The 7163-nt window shown below is 40.7% G+C and overlaps 1 pseudogene; it reads right to left on the bottom strand.

Moving 5' to 3' along the window:
* Nucleotides 1–1597: 1597 nt before the first annotated feature.
* Nucleotides 1598–3162, bottom strand: LOC133550641 (T-complex protein 1 subunit gamma-like; annotated as a pseudogene).
* Nucleotides 3163–7163: the final 4001 nt, after the last annotated feature.

Below are 7163 nucleotides of genomic sequence, written 5' to 3'. Positions count from 1 at the left end.
CATGTAATAATCATGTCACTGTTACACTGTGATCACATGACCATGTACATGTAAAAATCATGTCAATGTTACACTGTGATCACATGACCATGTATATGTAATAATCATGTCAATGTTACACTGTGATCAAATGACCATGTACATGTAATAATCATGTCAATGTTACACTGTGATCACATGACCATGTACATGTAATAATCATGTCAATGTTACACTGTGATCAAATGACCATGTACATGTAATAATCATGTCAATGTTACACTGTGATCAAATGACCATGTACATGTAATAATCATGTCAATGTTACACTGTGATCACATGACCATGTACATGTAATAATCATGTCAATGTTACACTGTGATCACATGACCATGTACATGTAATAATCATGTCAATGTTACACTGTGATCACATGACCATGTACATGTAATTATCATGTCAATGTTACACTGTGATCACATGACCATGTACATGTAATAATCATGTCAATGTTACACTGTGATCACATGACCATGTACATGTAATAATCATGTCAATGTTACACTGTGATCACATGACCATGTACATGTAATAATCATGTCAATGTTACACTGTGATCACATGACCATGTACATGTAATAATCATGTCAATGTTACACTGTGATCAAATGACCATGTACATGTAATAATCATGTCAATGTTACACTGTGATCACATGACCATGTACATGTAATAATCATGTCAATGTTACACTGTGATCACATGACCATGTACATGTAATAATCATGTCAATGTTACACTGTGATCACATGACCATGTACAACATGTAATAATCATGTCAATGTTACACTGTGATCACATGACCATGTACATGTAATAATCATGTCAATGTTACACTGTGATCACATGACCATGTACAACATGTAATAATCATGTCAATGTTACACTGTGATCACATGACCATGTACATGTAATAATCATGTCAATGTTACACTGTGATCAAATGACCATGTACATGTAATAATCATGTCAATGTTACACTGTGATCACATGACCATGTACATGTAATAATCATGTCAATGTTACACTGTGATCACATGACCATGTACAATGTAATAATCATGTCAATGTTACACTGTGATCACATGACCATGTACATGTAATAATCATGTCAATGTTACACTGTGATCACATGACCATGTACATGTAATAATCATGTCAATGTTACACTGTGATCAAATGACCATGTACATGTAATAATCATGTCAATGTTACACTGGATCAAATGACCATGTACATGTAATAATCATGTCAATGTTACACTGTGATCACATGACCATGTACATGTAATAATCATGTCAATGTTACACTGTGATCACATGACCATGTACATGTAATAATCATGTCAATGTTACACTGTGATCACATGACCATGTACAACATGTAATAATCATGTCAATGTTACACTGTGATCACATGACCATGTACAACATGTAATAATCATGTCAATGTTGCACCGTGATGTAATGCACTGATCACATGACCACGGTGTGATGTAACATCTTGATCACATGACCATTTATTAACAGAGTAAATCAATTCTTGTAGTCATACCATCTGATCTTTTGTAGCTGAGTTTAATATTTTTCAGTCAGTTAAGCCCAAATCATTCCCTCAAGACACTCGAGCTGGCAGCCCATGTCGCCATGACAACACATTTCAGGTAAAAAAAAAGGTGATGTAACAACAGGAAAGAGGATCCAGGAGTGTGACTTTATTACTCAGCACCAGGTCCACCCATGGCCTGCTCCTTGTCCTTCTTCTTGTGGCCTGACACGATGTCATCGATGCGCAGCAGCAAGATGGCCGTCTGCAGAAAGAGCAGGTCAATACTTGAACATTTCCCCTCAGTCAAGTTTGTCTAAGTCCAAGTGGGAAGCAGCCACCACACCACCACCACACCACATCTCACCTCCACCACCAGACCACATCTCACATCTACCACCACCACCAGACCACATCTCACCTCCACCACCAGACCACATCTCACCTCCACCACCAGACCACATCTCACCTCCACCACCAGCAGACAACCAAGGTCAAACATCTCACCTCCACCACCAGCAGACAACCAAGGTCAAACATCTCACCTCCATCGCCGTCTTCAAGGTCTGTGCTTTGACAGCCAGGGTGTCCCAGATGCCTGCGGCCGCCATGTCGGTCAGGGTGCCGGTCTCCCCGTCCACGCCCCACACGGTGCTGTCCTGCTGAGTGTGCTTGGCCTGCATGTAGGGGTGACAGAGGTCAGAGGTCAGAGGGCACACACAGGAAAGGTGGAGTCAGGTAAGGTACCCTGAGTGAGGTCAGCACACGGATGGTGGAAGCCCCACAGTTTTGGATGAGGGTGCGAGGGATGACCTCCAGGGCCTGGGCCACCGCACGGTAGGGCCACTGCTCCACACCCACCAGGGCACGTGAGCGCTCCGTCAGGCCGCTTGGACACCGCCATCTCCACGGCGCCGCCGCCGGCAGCAGGAAGGGCTCCACCATCACGTTACGACACACCTGCATGGCGTCCTGCAGGTTCCTCTCCACCTCCTGCAGCGAGGGGGCGGAGTTACAGGTGGCCAGACAGGTGTGAAAGCAGAGAAGAGGAAGAGCTCACGGCCAGGATCTCCTTGCTGGCGCCTCTCAGAAGGATGGTGCAGGCCTTGGGATCCTTACACTCCGTGATAAAGGTGAAGTACTCGTCCCCGATCTTCTTCACCTCAAAGAGCCCCGCCCCCGAGCCCACATCTTCCTCTCGCAGCTCGTCGGTGCGGCTGGCGATGCGAGCGCCACACGCCCTGCGGGGGGAAGGTTTGATGACTTCCTCTTATGCAAATGAGTGTGGTCCTCACCTGGCGATGCGGTTGTTGTCCGTCTTCCTCACACGGCGAATGGCGCTGATGTTGGCCTTCATCAGGTAGTGCTGAGGCCAGGTCTAAGGGGCGGAGCCACACATCAGACGCTGTCCTGAAGGGACATGGCGTGCTGGGTCCTACCTGAGATGCCTTTCTCCGTGAAGAGGAGGTCCGGTTTGAGTCGGATGATGTCCTCACACATCTGCTGGATGTAGTCCTCCTCCATCTGCAGGATCCTGGCAAAGTCCTCCTCCTTGCTGATCTCGATGTCCGTCTGCATGCCAATCACACTTTAATACACACTTCTATATGTCCATATCTGTCTGTACGCCAATCACACTTTAATACACACTTCTATATGTCCATATCTGTCTGTACGCCAATCACACTTTAATACACACTTCTATATGTCCATATCTGTCTGTACGCCAATCACACTTTAATACACACTTCTATATGTCCATATCTGTCTGCATGCCAATCACACTTTAATACACACTTCTATATGTCCATATCTGTCTGTACGCCAATCACACTTTAATACACACTTCTATATGTCCATATCTGTCTGTACGCCAATCACACTTTAATACACACTTCTATATGTCCATATCTGTCTGCATGCCAATCACACTTTAATACACACTTCTATATGTCCATATCTGTCTGTACGCCAATCACACTTTAATACACACTTCTATATGTCCATATCTGTCTGTACGCCAATCACACTTTAATACACACTTCTATATGTCCATATCTGTCTGTACGCCAATCACACTTTAATACACACTTCTATATGTCCATATCTGTCTGCATGCCAATCACACTTTAATACACACTTCTATATGTCCATATCTGTCTGTACGCCAATCACACTTTAATACACACTTCTATATGTCCATATCTGTCTGTACGCCAATCACACTTTAATACACACTTCTATATGTCCATATCTGTCTGTACGCCAATCACACTTTAATACACACTTCTATATGTCCATATCTGTCTGTACGCCAATCACACTTTAATACACACTTCTATATGTCCATATCTGTCTGTACGCCAATCACACTTTAATACACACTTCTATATGTCCATATCTGTCTGCATGCCAATCACACTTTAATACACACTTCTATATGTCCATATCTGTCTGTACGCCAATCACACTTTAATACACACTTCTATATGTCCATATCTGTCTGTACGCCAATCACACTTTAATACACACTTCTATATGTCCATATCTGTCTGCACGCCAATCACACTTTAATACACACTTCTATATGTCCATATCTGTCTGTACGCCAATCACACTTTAATACACACTTCTATATGTCCATATCTGTCTGTACGCCAATCACACTTTAATACACACTTCTATATGTCCATATCTGTCTGTACGCCAATCACACTTTAATACACACTTCTATATGTCCATATCTGTCTGCATGCCAATCACACTTTAATACACACTTCTATATGTCCATATCTGTCTGTACGCCAATCACACTTTAATACACACTTCTATATGTCCATATCTGTCTGCATGCCAATCACACTTTAATACACACTTCTATATGTCCATATCTGTCTGTACGCCAATCACACTTTAATACACACTTCTATATGTCCATATCTGTCTGTACGCCAATCACACTTTAATACACACTTCTATATGTCCATATCTGTCTGTACGCCAATCACACTTTAATACACACTTCTATATGTCCATATCTGTCTGTACGCCAATCACACTTTAATACACACTTCTATATGTCCATATCTGTCTGTACGCCAATCACACTTTAATACACACTTCTATATGTCCATATCTGTCTGTACGCCAATCACACTTTAATACACACTTCTATATGTCCATATCTGTCTGCATGCCAATCACACTTTAATACACACTTCTATATGTCCATATCTGTCTGTACGCCAATCACACTTTAATACACAATTCTATATGTCCATATCTGTCTGTACGCCAATCACACTTTAATACACACTTCTATATGTCCATATCTGTCTGTACGCCAATCACACTTTAATACACACTTCTATATGTCCATATCTGTCTGTACGCCAATCACACTTTAATACACACTTCTATATGTCCATATCTGTCTGTACAGCCAATCACACTTTAATACACACTTCTATATGTCCATATCTGTCTGTATGCCAATCACACTTTAATACACACTTCTATATGTCCATAATCTGTCTGTACGCCAATCACACTTTAATACACACTTCTATATGTCCATATCTGTCTGTACGCCAATCACACTTTAATACACACTTCTATATGTCCATATCTGTCTGTACGCCAATCACACTTTAATACACACTTCTATTTGTCCATATCTGTCTGTACGCCAATCACACTTTAATACACACTTCTATATGTCCATATCTGTCTGCATGCCAATCACACTTTAATACACACTTCTATGTGTCCCATATCTGTCTGTACGCCAATCACACTTTAATACACAGTTCTATATGTCCATATCTGTCTGTACGCCAATCACACTTTAATACACACTTCTATATGTCCATATCTGTCTGTACGCCAATCACACTTTAATACACACTTCTATATGTCCATATCTGTCTGTACGCCAATCACACTTTAATACACACTTCTATATGTCCATATCTGCCTCATGCCAATCACACTTTAATACACACTTCTATATGTCCATATCTGTCTGTACGCCAATCACACTTTAATACACACTTCTATATGTCCATATCTGTCTGTACGCCAATCACACTTTAATACACACTTCTATATGTCCATAACTGTCTGTACGCCAATCACACTTTAATACACACTTCTATATGTCCATATCTGTCTGTACGCCAATCACACTTTAATACACACTTCCATATGTCCATATCTATCTGCACGCCAATCACACTTTAATACACACTTCTATATATCCATATCTGTCTGTACGCCAATCACACTTTAATACACACTTCCATATGTCCATATCTGTCTGTACGCCAATCACACTTTAATACACACTTCTATATGTCCATATCTGTCTGTACGCCAATCACACTTTAATACACACTTCTATATGTCCATACCTGTCTGTACGCCAATCACACTTTAATACACACTTCTATATGTCCATATCTGTCTGTACGCCAATCACACTTTAATACACACTTCTATATGTCCATATCTGTCTGTACGCCAATCACACTTTAATACACACTTCTATATGTCCATATCTGTCTGCATGCCAATCACACTTTAATACACACTTCTATATGTCCATATCTGTTGTACGCCAATCACACTTTAATACACACTTCTATATGTCCATATCTGTCTGTACGCCAATCACACTTTAATACACACTTCTATATGTCCATATCTGTCTGTACGCCAATCACACTTTAATACACACTTCTATATGTCCATATCTGTCTGTACGCCAATCACACTTTAATACACACTTCTATATGTCCATATCTGTCTGTACGCCAATCACACTTTAATACACACTTCTATATGTCCATATCTGTCTGTACGCCAATCACACTTTAATACACACTTCTATATGTCCATATCTGTCTGTACGCCAATCACACTTTAATACACACTTCTATGTGTCCATATCTGTCTGTACGCCAATCACACTTTAATACACACTTCTATATGTCCATATCTGTCTGTACGCCAATCACACTTTAATACACACTTCTATATGTCCATATCTGTCTGTACGCCAATCACACTTTAATACACACTTCTATATGTCCATATCTGTCTGACGCCAATCACACTTTAATACACACTTCTATATGTCCATATCTGTCTGCACGCCAATCACACTTTAATACACACTTCTATATGTCCATATCTGTCTGTACGCCAATCACACTTTAATACACACTTCTATATGTCCATATCTGTCTGTACGCCAATCACATTAATACACACTTCTATATGTCCATATCTGTCTGCACGCCAATCACACTTTAATACACACTTCTATATGTCCATATCTGTCTGTACGCCAATCACACTTTAATACACACTTCTATATGTCCATAACTGTCTGTACGCCAATCACACTTTAATACACACTTCTATATGTCCATATCTGTCTGTACGCCAATCACACTTTAATACACACTTCCATATGTCCATATCTATCTGCACGCCAATCACACTTTAATACACACTTCTATATATCCATATCTGTCTGTACGCCAATCACACTTTAATACACACTTCCATATGTC

The sequence above is a fragment of the Nerophis ophidion genome, linkage group LG04 (genome assembly GCF_033978795.1).
Source record: "Nerophis ophidion isolate RoL-2023_Sa linkage group LG04, RoL_Noph_v1.0, whole genome shotgun sequence".
NCBI lineage: Eukaryota > Metazoa > Chordata > Actinopteri > Syngnathiformes > Syngnathidae > Nerophis > Nerophis ophidion.
The sequence above is the reverse complement of the archived record's forward strand: the minus strand, read 5'-3'. Positions and strand labels throughout refer to the sequence as shown.